The 17,248-nt window shown below is 37.2% G+C and overlaps 1 pseudogene; it reads left to right on the top strand.

Moving 5' to 3' along the window:
* The first annotated feature begins 9,440 nt into the window (after window positions 1–9,440).
* On the top strand, window positions 9,441–10,696 carry LOC125079691 (N-lysine methyltransferase SMYD2-like; annotated as a pseudogene).
* The last annotated feature ends 6,552 nt before the right edge of the window (window positions 10,697–17,248 follow it).

The following is a 17,248-nucleotide window of genomic DNA, read 5'->3' as shown; positions in this document are numbered from 1 at the left end:
CATAGGTTGTGACCTGTTTTATGAAGAAAGCAGAAATAATTATGGAAAGTTCCAGTTTCTAAGGAATTTCATTTACTCTTTTGACACTTGAAAAAGGTATTCTTCTAGAATCTGCTTAAGTCAGAATTTTGATAAATTTGCTTAGTAAATTTAATATGTTTATTTAAGACATTGAAAAGATTTTACCTATGTGAATATTGATTTAATTTATGATTTCCATATTATTTCATGTTTTGGCCCTTAAAAAATGCCGTCAGTCATTTTTTTAAAGGTTTTACTTTTTCATTGAAATATTTTACATTTTATATTTATAGTGCCTTAGAAGTCTAAGACTTTAAAGAGACTTTAAGCTTTCCCTAATTTCTGTTATCTTCATGATGTATGTCCAGATTTTTTTTAAAAGACTTCTGTGATGAGAACTGTTTAAAAGTTATTACATGAATTGCCTCAGTGCACAGAGGAAAAAGCCTCAAATTAACATATCTATTGAATCAGATAATTATACATCCTACTATAAATTTAATTGTATATAAAAGAATTTTTCATTTTTCTCATATGAAAATGTATAAAAGCTTCTTGGAATTTCTGTCTGGATTTGCTCAATTTTTAAAATTAATCTTGTCAGTGAAATTCAGCTGTATCATTGCCACCTAGTGGTAAAATTAACATCACTGTTAAGCTGTGTGCTTTTAAATATTAATAGTAAAGGTTCTAGTGAAAGGTTCACTGTTTTGTGGCCTTGAGTGTGAATCTTGTGACTTTTTCTCTAGCCTCTGAGAGACTGCTCTTGTTTTTTTTTAGATTTATAGCTATTTGCTCTTTCTAAAAGCTGCCAGTACTGGTAGGCTACAGTTCTGTTTTGGACCCTTTTATCCTTAAGCAGGAGTGTAAAATCTGCCAATTACTGAATGCCATGTTATGTTCTAAGCAATATACTTATATAATCCTCAAATTATGGTAGAAATACTGATGCTCAGCTCATCCTTTTAATTGATGAAAATCAGTTGGGTACAGGTAAGAATTTAAACCCAGATATTTGATGCCAAAACCTGTGCTCGTATTATCCAACCTAGGCTAACCTCTTAACCTTTCCAATCTTCAAAATGTATTTCCTGCCACCAGCCACCCTTCCCCCAACCTGTCACGGATGTCTGACTTGACTTCTCTCTACACTTGTGGCAGCAACTACCCTTTCCTGTATGCTTTTATGAGGTTAGTCTTCCTCTTTCATTACCCTGTAGTTGATTTCTTTTTATCCCCAACCTAATAGCATTCGAAACTTGTATCATCTGTCTTTTGATTTCTGGTTAGCCATGCTCAGTGAGGAAAACAATTTAAAACCCACCATTGGGAAAATAGGTCATGCTAGTATTTCTCTTTAAGAGACAATCTCAAAGAGTTTTGAGGAATTAGCACGGTATTGTACCAATAAGAAAGTCTTGCTAGACCAAAGATACTGAAAACTGCTGCTATCAAAACCACATGAGTCTGTGTACGCTCAGATCCATATAGATCAAGAGAAAAGAAAAAAAAAAACATGCTATGGGGAAGAGAAGGAAGGATAGGTTGAAATACAAGAAGAGTTGGTTAGAGAAGAAAAAAGGAACATGTGGGCTGCAAGTGAGGTTAATTTTGTAATGATGTCTGTTTCACCATCACAGTCCCAGGTTTACTAGTATGTGCTGCTCATTCATAGATGGTCCCTGAAATCTCTGCTTTTCTTCTTTCTTACAGAATGTTTAAAAGTCAGTGCCAAGTTAAATGCATTTGGTCAGTAGTTGGAAATGGTTAGTGGATGATGACAGAAGCTATTTGGGTAGTGTGTCTGCCCCAAAGTCATAAATCCTTAATTCCCAATTCCTATTCCCTTAATTTCCCACCAGAGGCTGTGTTTGGCTTTGGATTTCTCCATTAAGAAATTAGCCACAGGGGTGCCTGAGTGGCTCAGTTGGTTGAGCATCTGCCTTAGGTTCGGGGTTGTGATCCCTGAATCCTGGGATTGAGCCCTCCATCAGGCCCCCTGCTCATGCTGTTTCTCACTCTAATGCTCTTTCTATCTCAAATAAGTAAATCAAATCTTAAAAAAAAAAAAAAAATAGCCACAGACTTAGTTTTCTCATCAGGCTTGCCAGGTTTCCCCATTGATGAGCCTCAATAGAACAGCTCTCAGAAAACCCACCTGTACATTAGGGTGTTTCTTTAAACCCATATTCCTAGGAGCCAAGAATTCTGTGAGAGCAGATTACCTGCAGTTATTGATAAAGGAAATTAGGAACTTACTTGTGATGAGAGATTAGGACTCATTGGGAATGGTGAGGGAAGTGGAATTCTTTGCCAGGTTTAAATTCAGTGAATCAAAAATTGGTTGGGCCTTACTATATGCATAACTCCTGGGAATGGTGTGTTTAGGAAAATGAAGAGGAAGAGTGGTTCTTGTCCTTAAAGATCTTGAAATTAAGGTAGAAAAATGACATTGGGGGTGGAGGGGAAATGCCATGTGTTCAATTGTAAACTCGTATGATACAGCCAACACAATGTGATAGGGACTATGTGAGGAAACCATTGTGATTTATTTTGCTTATTCTTTACTTTGCTGTCTTGTATTTTATATACCATTTACATTTTAAGCTTTTCTTTGTTCTTGTTTTTTACTGATCCTAAGTGACTTCATCCATTTCCATTGCCTGCATGCTTAGGACCCCAAGTCTACCTCCAGTCACTGTCTTCAGAAGTCCAAATTTATATCTTCAATTAAGAAGCAGGATTTACTTTGGAGGAGAAATTAAAATTGTTGTTTTTCTTCCCCTCTGTAGTAGACTCTCCATTAAGCATTCTGATGTCAGAGCTACCTAGATGGGCGAAGGAGTTATAGTGTTTTTTTAATTGAATGTCATATTAAACCTATCTTCCTTGGTCTAAAATAGCAAAACAGATAATTACCTATTTCTTATTTCTGTTCTCTTTCTTAGTTGACCTTTTCTGATGTACATGCCTTTGCCTTTGATCATTCCTTCCCGCAGGCAGCCATAGGATTTCTGTTTTTGGTTTCCTTGTTACTATTCAACTAAAATTTAGCTGGTCACATTCCAACCCCTAAACTCCTTAAAAGACCACCTTTTATACTCTTTACACCAACTACAGTCCTTAGAAACGTACTCTGTTTTCCACATTTTAGGCACCTGACAACTTCACACAATAATTAGGCTCATGCAATTAGAAGTTGGGTGTGAAAGAATGCCCAGAGGGTACTGGTCACTGGGGATACCTAATCGAAAACTAGGGTCTGTAAGACTTTGGAGTCTATAATACTTGTAATATATTGTAAAGTGATTTGTGTGACCTGTGTCTCTTAATACTGGATTATGAGATCAAGGCTCAGTCTTTGCAGAGTAGTAGACATTCAACAAATGTGTACTCAGCAAACATTAATTGTATACTTTGTGTAAGACATACACAATGTATGGGATACATGGATAAAGACATCTGCTTCAAGAGATTTATAAGAGAGACATGTAGAAAAAGGAGTGAATCAAGTGTTACAACGCTGATGGAATGTAAAGAAAACACTAATTCTGATATGAGTGACATAAAGTAGTGTAATCTGATAGCAGGAGTGGAGTCACAACAGTTGAGTTGGTCTTGAAAAGTAACTGAAGTTTTCAGTTCAATTTTATTTGTCTTCAGTCACTGCCAGATGTCTTCCAGGGGGCCAAGTCTTAAGAACCATTGCTGTAGAGCTACAAGATCACAGGTACTTAGTTTGCTTTCCGAGTTTCTGAAGGTAATAATTATAAAATGTTTCTACCATTATCCCAAATTACACAGCCTGTGGTAGTTATCTCCCTGAAGCCCGCTTCCTGATGACTGATTTGATGCCACACACTTGAGATGAACTTATGGTTCTCCAAAAATTTATCTTCTCGTTTTTAGGATGGCTATAATTCTTTCAAAAATTTATATTTTTTTTCCTATAATGTGTGTGATTGATATAAGATGAGAATAAAGCATCTAATGTCTCCATTTATTCTGATATCAGAAATCTTAGTAGGGTGATCTTGGGTGAGTCTCTAAGTCTCAGCTCTAAAATGGGGATAATAATATGATTGTTAAGAGGAATAAATAAAATAATGTACAACAGTTTGGGAATGAATGCTAGTTTTTACATTGTCAATAGGAAGGATTAAAGGATTGGAGGAGACATCAAAAATGAAGAGAAGAGTGGGAGAGTATGTAATTGAAAGAGTAGGAGTTTGTGGTTGAAGGGAGGGATAATAGGTCAAGATTTGCAACTTTAGGTATTCACAGTGTGTTGAGGCAATGTATACAATCAGGCTCTGGCATTCCTTTTTCAATGTACTATGCTGCTCTCTCTTATTGTTGTATGATATGGGGATTCATCCTTTATCATTTATTCATTTGTTCATTCATTCATCTCAAATATTTATCTACCTATGAATATTTACCTACTTCATAACCAAAAAATTAAATAATCATCCCCTAATTTCCTCTTGCAGATTTGTGTAATCATGAACTTGAAATTAAATCCTTATGTATTTTGTATGTTAGAAAAATGACTCAGGGGCGCCTGGGTGGCTCAGTGGGTTAAGCCGCTGCCTTCGGCTCAGGTCATGATCTCAGAGTCCTGGGATCGAGCCCCGCATCGGGCTCTCTGCTCAGCGGAGAGCCTGCTTCCTCCTCTCTCTCTGCCTGCCTCTCTGCCTGCTTGTGATCTCTCTGTCAAATAAATAAATAAAATCTTTAAAAAGAAAAAAAAAGAAAAATGACTCATATTTTAGGTTGCCTTACTACTTCATCGATCAGTGAGAGATGATGAAGACAGATGCTTAGCAAGACTGATGATTTTTTTTTTAAAGATTTTTGTTTATTTATTTGACAGAGAGAGATCACAAGCAGGCAGAGAGGCAGGTAGAGAGAGAGGAGGAAGCAGGCTCCCTGCCGAGCAGAGAGCCCGATGCGGGGCTCGATCCCAGGACCCTGAGATCATGACCTGAGCCGAAGGCAGCGGCTTAACCCACTGAGCCACCCAGGTGTCCCAAGACTGATGATTTTTGATGAGTAGCATTCAAATTAGTTTTAAAAACCAGAATTATTTTAAGGATATAATTTAGGAATGCATGTAGTATATAACATTTATTCATTGATTTATATAAATACATGGTACAAATATTCTTATTGACACACAGTTAAGATGTTTATGTACAATACATATTTTATATTACCTAGAGATGATTTGGTGGCTTTAAAACAGAAAAAAAAAATACAAATGAAAGTCGTTAAAGAAAGATGTTCAATAATGATTATATTCTAAAAGTGTTAAAATAGCCAATCTAGGAGTTTTGCTTAACTGAATTTTCATAACCTCTCTCCCAGTGTAATGGGTGTTTTCTTGAATTGCAAAGATGCTTGGTCTTTGATAAGTTCTTTTAAAATTTTTACAGATAGATACGTTAACATCAATCATGTACTCTGTAGCTTGACAGAGTTGCCTTCTACTCAAGCTATTGTAATCATTCTTGCTTAAATAGCTGGAATTTGTGAATTAGCCTAATTAGGATATAATTAGGTTAAACCTGATTTGGGTTGGCAAAAAAGCCCTGTATGTATTCTAAAAACAAAATTAATTTTCAAGGATCCAACGTACTTATTGTTAGTTCATAGCAATATAAAAAGTTACATAGCATTTTTAAAAGCACACACAAAAGCTTCAAGATAAAAGTAGACATTCATGACATTTATTTTCTGTTTACTGGATTAGGGCACCTTTTCCTAATCTGTAGCATTTAATAACATTTTAAAAAATGTACTAATGGAAAAAAAATCCAAGCGCGAATGACTGATAAATTCTATTATCTAATGAAATAAAGTTTATTAAAGATGACTGGTGTCCTTTCATCCACATCTTTTCAACACAAAATGTGTAGGATGGAGAAGAATGTGGTTTGTGGGAGCCAATGTAGAAAAGGCTATGAATAGTTTAATATCAACCAGTAATTAATGAAGTGTACATTAACAGCACAATAGTGAATATTTACAGAAAACTTATATGTGCCAGAAATTGCTTTAAGTACTAGGGATTTAGCAAGAGACAGCTATTTATAGCTCTTAGCCCATGGTTGCACACAACAAATTATTTTATTTCCCTATGGACCAGCTAACAACAGGGAACAAGTTTGTAGCTCAATACAAGGCCTAACTTGGTGTTAGGATTGTCTCCAGATATAGTGAAGTTCCCCAGACGTTTACAGTTTTCTATCACTAGTAGAGCTAAACTTTTGATTGATTGCCAGATCACTAACCTGTTAGTGAAGTGGTCCAGTCGCTATACTGATTGTTGGATGAGATGCCCTTTTCAATCCTGAGGTTCCATGATTCACTCACATTGAAGAGTTGTAGAGAGGGCTCTGATCAAATTCCCAAACAGGAATAAAAATACTTATTCAGAAGCTTTCATGTACATGTTCAGTCAATATCTACTCAGTGCTTCTATATACCAGACACCATCTTTAACCCTTATGGATCTAGCTTTTACAATAGGTATGGTGAGTTTTGGAAGATGAGCCTTTTCTTTGACTTCTCTAGTTTCAAAGGAACTACATTTTGCCATCAAAATATACCCAATTATAGAATCTAAAAAAATTTTAAGGGAAATCCAGAAAGAATTAGACAACAAATATAATGCAACAGATAATATGCTTCTCTTTCAATAACTTTTTAAATTGAAATTCACAGGGATTTGTGGTTGTTTCTGGCATTTAGGACAACAGATTGACCTTTTCCTCTATTGTCTATTTAAAATTACTAATTACACTACGATGACAATAATAATAGATATCATTCACTGAGCATCTGCCACATGCAAATCATCCTTCTAAATGATTTACATGGGGGCGCCTGGGTGGCTCAGTGGGTTAAGCCTCTGCCTTTAGCTCAGGTCATGATCTCAGGGTCCTGGGATGGAGCCCTGCATGGGGATCTCTGCTCAGCAGGGAGTCTGCTTCCCCTCTCCCTCAGCCTGCCTCTCTGCCTACTTGTGATCTATCTCTCTGTGTCAAATAAATAAATAAAATCTTTAAAAAAATTAAAAATAAATGATTTACATGGATATAGTTTATTCTTCACAACCATATTGTGATATTGTGCAGGTAGTGTATGTCATAGTATCTCTTTTACTGAAGAGGAAACAGGCATAGAGAGGCTTACTAACTTACCTAAGGTTAAGCAGGTAGTAAGAGATGATAGAAAAAAACTGGTGTATTGTGCTTATTTTATATTTGCTGTAATTAACTATGTACCATATAACCTTTGTAGATAAGAGAATCTGTGTTCCTAGAATACCGATTCTCATTTGTTGTTGTTTTGCAATTATAATAGATAAGAGGAAGTGGATATAGTAAGATGGAGGAAATTATAGTGGAAGTACATAAATGTTTCAATGACACTAACCTGGCTGTTCTAATTTTCCTTCATAGACTCCTCTTCCTATTGAAATGGAAGGTATTTTTTAGCATTCTGTGTAGCTCCTCTCCCCTGCTCCTCTCATAATCCCTGAATAGTCCCTGAATACAATCCCTGAGTAGTCTTGTCCCAGATGTGGTTTCTATCACTAGTCTAAAGTTTTATAAATCTCAACTCTGTGTTTCCAAGGTAAGGCCATTTTCCTTTATTCCATCTAGATCAGCATACCCAACAATTTAGGTAGATTGAGGTTTTGAATTTTAAACTAGTAAACATTTTCTTTTTACCTATAAAATTAATTTTTACAACTAGGGATGACATTGAACTATTTCTCTAATTTTAAGAAAATCTACATAATCTTTAGTTAATTTGAGCTATCTCACTAATATCATAATAAACTAATTATTACTAAGATAAAAATAATGCCCTATGTCAACATAGATTGCAATTTATGTGCTTAACAGTCTTCTACAATAAGTTTTCTAACAAATGTAATTCCCTAAAACATATTTTTAAGTTCAGTTTTATGAAACAATTTTTGGATTTGTTATCAAACAATTTCATTACCAGCAGGGTTTTTTTGCCATCTTTAAGAAACAGATACAGAGGGACGCCTGGGTGGCTCAGTTGGTCGGACGACTGCCTTCGGCTCAGGTCATGATACCCCGGTCCCGGGATCGAGTCCCGCATCGGGCTCCCAGCTCCATGGGGAGTCTGCTTCTCCCTCTGACCTTCTCCTCGCTCATGCTCTCTCTCACTGTCTCTCTCTCAAATAAATAAATAAAATCTTAAAAAAAAAAAAAAAGAAACAGATACAGAGGCCAACCTTAAATTGTGATGGCATAAATAAGCATTGATTAGTATTTTATGATAATTCATGTAAATAGTTACCAAACCTCTCTTTTATCTAATTAACATGTAATGGTTTGTTGTGAGACTTACATTCTTAAAACATCTATGATAATAGATTTCCATTGGAATTTCTAATTCAAATGCTAAGATATACATCTGACTCCTATTAAAATTTTTAGTCAAGGTGCATTAAAGAATTTGTAGTTGAGGCTTATAATTCTCTTTTACTCATCGGAGTCAAGGGGAGGAATAAGGAATATCACACACTTCATTTATTTGCTGTAGATGAAAACTAGAAATCAATAGAAAGGACTAAGCCATGGTTTTATAACCCACATATACATTCATTCATTCATTCCATCATTTATTTGACAGAATTAAAAAATATATGCATAAGGCTAATTGAGATAGCCCTTGTCAAGGAATCAGGGTCATAAATATATTTTCAATATTAAGATCATGTTCCCTAGCATTTCCCACATCTCACAATAGGATATTGGACCCCATAGTCAATGAAAGGGTCTTGTTAAAATCTCGGAAAATGGGGCACCTGGGTGGCTCAGTGGGTTAAAGCCTCTGCCTTCAGCTCAGGTCATGTTCTCAGGTCCTGGGATTGAGCCCCATATCAGGCTCTCTGCTCAGCAGGGAGCCTGCTTCCCCCTCTTTTTCTGCCTGCCTCTCTGCCTACTTGTGATCTTTGTCTGTCAAATAAATAAATCTTTTTTAAAAATCTCTTAAAATGTAGTAAGTATATTATTAGACAACTAGACCATCTAGAGGTATGCACTTTATTCAGTTTCCTTTGAAACTAAAAATGCTATAATAGCGCTCCAGCTGATTTCACACAACTACTCTGTTTAGCCATTAAAAATTATTACAGTTCGCCTCCAACCCCCACACCGGGCCTCTGAAGCTCTGAGGGACACTTCTCCAATAACAGCTATCCTGGGAAGCTGCGGCTCCCAGCAGGGAGGGGCCAGGTGCCCCTCAGCACCTGCCCTGCCAGTCCCACCCAGCATCAGTCCCACCCCGCTGTCATCATGACAGCTGCAGACAATGGTGACCTGGAGACCTGCTGCTGCCCAGGCAAATGACAGGGAGGGCAAGCTTCCATGTGGGGGACTGTTCTCTGTCAGACATATGCCTTTGTGCTCATGGTCAAGGAGAAGGGCAACCACTGAGCGTACTGCTTCACCAGGAAAAGGATTGTCTAGATGTAGAACATGTAAGCAGGCATTTTACTGCAATGTGGAGTGTCAGAAGATTGGCCCAGGCATAAGCTGGAATGTTGTTTTGGGGTAAACTGGAATCTTTCAGAGACTGTAAAACTAACTGCAAGGATTCTGGCCAACCAGAAAATCCACCCAGAGAAGACTCCTTCAGAGAAATTGTTAGCTGTGAAGGAGTTTGCATCACAGCCAGATTAATCAGACAATGAGAAGAAGGACTTGATTCTGAGTGACATTGCCGCTCTTCATCACTTTGACAGTGATGGCTTCTTGGTACTCTCTGCACAGGGTAACTGTAGTGACTTCACAGTGGAAGATGACATGCTTTCTTATTTGGGATCTGCAGTGTTTCCTGAGATTGAGCCAATGAATCAGAGTTGTTGCCCCAACATCTTTGTGACCTACAAGGGGAACCCTAGCAGAAGAAAGAGTGTACAGGGTATCAACCCAGGAGAAGAGGTTTTTGTTTTTGTTTTTGTATTTGTTTTACCACATACGCTGACCTCCTGTACCCAACAGAAGACAGTTAAGAGCAGTTAAGATATTCTTACATCTTTACCTGCCCATGCCAGGATTGTACTCAAAGACAAGGATAAGGCCAAGGTGGAAATCCAGAAGCTCAACGATTTCCCCCAAAGGCAGAAACTACCCATGACATGGTCAGATATGTGCACGATGTCATCGAGGAGTTCTGGAGGGCCAAGCACTACAAATCCCCTCGTGAGTTGCTGAGGATCTGTGAACTCAGCCAGGAGAAGATGAGTTCTGGGTTTGAGGACAGCAATGTGTACATGCTGCATGTTATGTACCAGGCCACAGGTGTCTGCTCGTATGTGTGGGACTGGGAAGGAGCCCTGCGATATGGACAGAAAATCATTAAACCTTACTGTAAGCATTTTCCTCTGTGTCCTCTCAACATGGCCTCTCTGTGGTTGAAGCTAGGAAGGCTGTGTGTATAGGGGCCTGGGAACCAAAGCTGCCCAAGAGAAAGCCCCAAAGGCCATTGCAATAATGGAAGGAGCTCAGGCAAAGATCATCCCTGATTTTCTGAAATCCAACGGGAAACTGAAAGCCATGGAAATTATGCCAACATGTTAGTTTTTATTCAAATGTTAGTGCAGAAACCTTTGAGGATTTGAATATTTCAAATCAAACACATCATTCTCTCATTTCTATAAAATCATTGGAACGAAAATACTTGCCCTTAAACCTTACATGGCTTACATGAAAGTGTGTCTTAATCTTTAATCTTAATTACAAAATAATTTTTAAATGATTTTTCCCCTAAGAGGTATGACATGGTTTCATATATTATCATATACTTTGGACAGATTGTGTTTTAAAAATGTGATTCTTGGGGCGCCAAGGTGGCTCAGTGGGTTAAAGCTTTCGGCTCAGGTCATGATCCCAGGGTCCTGGGATCGAGCCCCGCATTGGGCTTTCTGCTCAGCAGGGAGCCTTCTTCCTCCTCTCTCTCTGCCTGCCTCTCTGCCTACTTGTGAGCTCTGTCAAATAAATAAATAAAATCTTTTTAAAAATGTGATTCTTTTCCCCTTCATTCTTATTTTAATGTTCTGAACAAACCTGAATGATGAAAGAAAATAAAAAAGATAGTGGTTAAAAAAAAGAGTGTGAGATGTAAAAGGTTACCTGTTTGGTTTTTTTTAAGTTAATAGATCTTATTTTTAGAGCAGTTTAAGGTTTATAGAAAAATTATGCAGAATGTACAGAGTTCTCAAAAACCCTTTTCTCTACTGCACCCTTCCTTGAAGTTTATCCAATTATTAATCTCTCCCTTTAGTGTGGTACATTAGTTATAATCAGTGAACCGATAATGATACATTATTATCAACTAAGGTCCACAGTTGATTAGGGTTCACTCTGTGTTGTACCATTCTAAGTGTTTTGATAAATGCATAACACCATGTATCCACCATCACGGTGTCATAAAGAATTGTTTTATTGCCCCCGGGTTTTATGTTCCATCCCTCTCTTTCTCTCTCTCACTCTTTAAAGATTTACTTATTTTAGAGGGGGAGGGGGAAAGAATCAGTGGGAAAGTGGGAAAGAATCTCAAGCAGCCTTCCTATTGAGCACGGAGTCTGGCTAAGGGCTCGAAGAGGGGCTCACCCACCGGACTCTATCTCACACCTGAGATCATGACCTGAGCCAAAATCAAGAGTCCGACACTCAACCGACTGAGCCACCCAGGTGCCCTTGGTGTTCCATCTCTTAATCACTCCCTCGTTTCCTTGATCTCTGTGACCTCCTGGCAAACACTAATCTTACTCTCTATCATTTAGGCTTTTCAAAAATGTACGATAGTTGGAATCATACACTGTAGCATTTGCAGACTTGCTTATTTACTTAGCAATATGCATCTAATGTTTCTCCATGTCTTTCCATGGCTTGATAGCTCATTTCTTCTTCTTCCTTTTTTTTTTTCTTTTAAGATTTTATTTATTCATTTGAAAGAGAGACAGAGAGCACAAGCAGGGGGAGAGGCAGAAGTAGTGGGAGAAGCAGACTCTCCACTGAGCTGGGAGCTCAACTTGGAGCTAGATCCCAGGACCCTGAGATCATGACCTGAGGCAAAGGCAGACTCTTTTTTTTTTTTTTAAATTTATTTTTTTTCTAGGGAACACAAGCGGAGGGAATGGGAGAGGGAGAAGCAGGCTTCCTGCTAAACAGGGAGCCTGATGTGGGGCTTGATCCCAGGACCCTGGGATCATGACCTGAGCCGAAGGCAGATGCTTAACGACTGAGCCACCCAGGCACCCCCAAAGGCAGACTCTTAACCATCTGAGCCACCCAGGTGCCCTGATAGCTCATTTCTTCTTATGACTGAATAGTATTCCATTGTATGGATATACCACAGTTTATACATTCCCCTGTTAAAGGACATCTTGATTCCTTTCAGTTTGTGGCAATTATGAATAAACCTTCTATTAACCTTTGTAACACAGGTTTTTGTGTGGACATAATATTTCAAATTCATTTAGGTAAACATCTAGGAGTATAACTGCTGAATCATATGGTAAGATTATGGTTAGCCTTGTAAGAAACCGTCAAACTGTTTTCCAAAGTGGCTGTACCATTCTGCATTCTATCAGCCATGAGAGTTCCTGTTGCTCTACACCTGGGTGTTTTGGTTTTAGGCATTCTAATAGGTATGTCTCATTTTTTAAAATTTTCAACTTCCTGATGATATTTGACGTTGAGCATCTTTTCGTATGCTTATTTGTCCTCTAGATATTTTACTTGGTGAGCTGCATGTTTAGATATTTTACTCACTTTTTAATTGAGCTATTTGTTTTCTTACGGTTGGGTTTTAAGTGTTCTTGGTATGTTTTGTATACACATCTTTTATCAGATTTGTGTTTCATAAACATTTTCTGTAGCTTTTCATTTCTTAACAGTGTCTTTTTCAGAGCCGAACTTTTTAATTTTAATGAAGTCGAAATGACCAATGCTTGCTTTCGTGGATCATACTTTTGGGGTTGAGTCTAAAAAACCCTTCCCCAAACCCAAGGGAACCTAGATTTCCTACAGTATTATCTTCTAGAAGCTTTATAGTTTTGGATATTACATTTAGGTCCATAAAGGATTTTGGGCTAATTTTTGCATAGGGTGTGAGTCCCAAGTATAGATTATTTTTTTTGCATGTGTATGTCCAGTAGATGCAGCACCGTTTTGTTGAAGAGTGTCCTGTGTGTATTTAACTGTCTTTGCTCCTTTGTCTGAGGTAGGTTGACTATATTTGCACCAGTCTATTTCTGGGTTCACGGTGTTATTTCATTAATCTATCCGTCTATGCTCTTACCAATCCCACACTGTTCTGATAACTATAGATTTATAGTAAGGCATGTGGCGTTAATTCTCTTACTGTTCTTCAACTTCAGAATTGTGCTGGCTATTCGGATTCTTTTGCCTCTTGTATAAACTGTAGAATCAATTTGTCCCTATCCACAAAATAACTTGCTGGAATATTGATTGAGGTTTCATTGAATCTATTGATCAAGTTGGAGAGAACTGGCATCTTGATGATATTGAATCTTCCTATCTTTGAACATTGAACATCATTCCATTTCTTTAGACCTTTTTTGATTTTTGTCATCTGAGTTTTACAGTTTTCCTCATATACATTTTGTACCTGTTCTGCTGTGCTTATACATAAATATTTAATTGTTGGGGTTGGTTCGAATGTAAATGGTGTTGTTTCTAATTTCAAATTTCAGTATTCATTGCTGGTATATAGGAAAGAAATTGGTTTTTGTATATTAACCTTGTGTCCTGCAGCCTTCTAGAAACATTTGCTAGTTGGTTCTAAGAAAATTTTTTTGGTCAGCTCTTTCAGATTCTGTGCATAAGTAATCATGTCACTTGTGAGTAAAGCCAGTTTTATTTCTTCATACCCAAACCATATTCTTTACTTCCTTCTTGTTTTATTGTGTTCGTGAGACTTACAGTATGATATCAAAAAGGAGTGGTGAGAAAGACTCAGTTACTTTTTAAAGAGAAAAACATTTTATTAGTTCATGAATGTGATAGTGGAATCAGGCAATATAACTCCATGTTAGATTAAAATATTCAATCAGTAGGTAGCCAAACCTCTGGTAGAAACATTTTAGAGAAAACCAATTCACTCTATAGACAATAACTTCTGACTGATATAGTGGATCAAAATGAGATTCTTTTTTTCTTTTCTATTGAAGTCAATGTCCACAAACCACACACATCAATTGAATAGGGGACCCTTCTTAAATCAAGTACAGGGCCTCCAGAGGAGTAGAAAGAAAGAGAAAGGAAGAAAGAATGAAAGATCCATGAATAGTTCCCTTCCACATACACGGGAACATATAAAACATGTAAGATATTTTCCTATTTCCTAATTTAGTTTGATGATAACTAATTTTAAAAAACCAAACATGTAGTGAATACTATGGAAAGAAGTAGAAGGAGAAAGGAGAGCCAAAGAAAAGGGGGAAAAATTTTTTTTTTGATCATAGTTATGGACTACCCAGATTCCACTGCTGTATTAATATTTTTTTTAAAATTTTTTAAAGATTTTATTTATTTATTTGACAGAGAGAAATCACAAGTAGGCAGAGAGGCAGGCAGAGAGAGAGGAGGAAGCAGGCTTCCCGCTGAGCAGAAAGCCCGATGTGGGGCTCGAACCCAGGACCTGGGATCATGACCTGAGCCGAAGGCAGCAGCTTAACCCACTGAGCCACCCAGGCGCCCCTGTATTAATATTTTTTAATGAAAAAACAGAAGAGATGAAGAATAGAAATAAAAAATATGGCATACCAACCTGTTCACAAAATGAACGCACATGCACATTTCTTTGGCACTGAGGTTTCAATCATATTAGTCACAAGTTAATGGGGGAGAAAATTATAGTGACACATAGACTCACCAGAGGGGAGGCATACATTTGGAGCAACAGAGGAAGAGGGAAGATAATAGACATCTGGAAGATAAACCACACACACACACACACACACACACACACACACACACACACACACACACATTTACTTCGAAGCTTCATACAAAAGACAAATGCATATAGCCAGCAGAGAGAAAGATACGATTCACAGTAAGAATCACTCTAGTACTTTTTATTACATAAGATGGTTTTGATTCTACATGATTCATTTGGAAACATGGATGAACTTGAAATCTTAATTTTATGACAAAGAAAACAAGCCCTCTGGAGAAAGTTCTGTGTGTGTCTGTACAAGTGAGTGCCTGCCGCGCATGGTTTAAAGACATTTTAAATGGAGCAATATCACCATCTTGTGGTGTTTCAGAACAAAGGCTTTGCTTTTTAATGATCTGAGTTTACACAGTTCTAGGTTAAGTACAGCTAACTTGATTATTCATGAGAAAGGGGGAAGTAATTACATAGAAAATTGAATCTATAACATCTCAACACATTAAATATTTTCTTTAAAACAAAACTACTTTAATGGAAGAGTTACATCAGTAAGTGGTAGGTTGCTTACTGCTTAACAGCTGGTTGCTCCCTTGTCACCTTCCTTTACCAGCTGCAGAACAAGAACCAAGAAGGATCCATCTACATAAATTTGTATCTAACTTTTCTTTGGTAACACATTTCTTTTTGTATATTATAAGTACTCTGGCTACTTTCTGGCACTCTACAATGTAATGAAACACGAAGACCCCTAACCCGCCCTCCACTCCTCCACCATCTCAATGCTTACTTCGCTAAAATCCCTTCCTGAAGAGGATTGGAACCTTTTCAGCTATGTGTAAAATGGGATTAAGGCTGTAAAAATGCATGTTTAGAATGTAAATATATTATCTGTTCTGCATTTGACATTTTTTATTGCTGATACAGTTCTTTAGCATGCAAGATTTTATTTTTAGTCGAGCTAGTAACATTCACTAAACTGGCTCCGATGTGTTCAAACTGTGTAACTAGAACATAAAAATAGGGAATATGAGAGACAGTTCCTATTCATCAGATGCTTACCGTCTAGTTGGGGATGTGGACATACACAAGAGAAGCACACTAAAAAACAACAACAACAAGGTATCATGATCCCAGGGTTCCTGGATGGAGGCCCCACTTAGTGGGGAGTCTGCTTCTCTCTCTGCCCCTCCCTCTGGCTCTGCTCTTTCTTGCTCTCTCTCTCTCTCTCTCTCAAATGAATAAAATCTTTGAAAGAAAATTAAAAATAAATAAAAAAACCCAAGATAACACATAAATAATTTTGAAACGCCACATCACATTTTGCAGTTCTTCCCCTCCCCCCATCTTGGGCCTTATTCAACTGACCTGATAAACTCACTGAGGAGGAATTTGCTAGGCACTTACTATTTCCATAATCCTTGGTGACATAAAAGATAAAAGTAAAAGGTATTGGAAAAAAAAAATTCAAGGCTTTTACAATCTAGTTGGAATGACTAATAAAAAAATGTCTTAGAGAATGTAAATGCCCACAGCTACACATAATATACTGAAGTTATGAATGGAAAGAATGGGAGTTTTTGGGTTTTATCCGGTTCCTCATTCACATTTTAAATACATTTTAAAATATGAAGATAAAGTAAATTCAGAAATTACTGAAGGAAAAAATTCATAACACCACTTTATTAGCCCAAGTGTTTAGTGTTTTGGTGTGCAATAGTCTTTATTCCCACCTCAGGGTTTAGAATCCTTAAAAACCATTGTGTAGGAGTTCTGTGGCTGAAGAGCAGATGATCGTATGTAGAAATTAAAACAGGGTAACAGGTCTTTACTTTTTCTTCCTCCAAAATCAAATTACAAATACTTAGAAATGAATCTGACAAAAAGGCTCAAGTCTTTCTTGAAGAAAACTACAAAATGAGGAGAGAAACATAAAAGAAACCTTGATTAAGTGGACGTTCTGGGGTGCAAAGTCATAATATTGTAAAGAAGTAAATTCTCATATTAATCTACAAATAGAATACAATTGCCATTGAGACTCCAGCTTTCCAAAGTGGTTCCAGAGTTAATTTCAATAATTAAGTATTAAAGAAGTGCTAACATTTTTTCCTAAAAAAAAAAAAAAAGAAAGGGCATGGACAAAGTCGACTATACAATTAAAATTAAAATTGCCTGATGCTGGTAGAGGAAGAGAAAGAGCAATGAGACGAGAAAGTCCAGAAACAGATAAGTTATGTAGTATAAGAGTTTT

The sequence above is a fragment of the Lutra lutra genome, chromosome 10, assembly GCF_902655055.1.
Source record: "Lutra lutra chromosome 10, mLutLut1.2, whole genome shotgun sequence".
NCBI lineage: Eukaryota > Metazoa > Chordata > Mammalia > Carnivora > Mustelidae > Lutra > Lutra lutra.
This window is presented reverse-complemented; position numbering and strand designations above follow the sequence as displayed.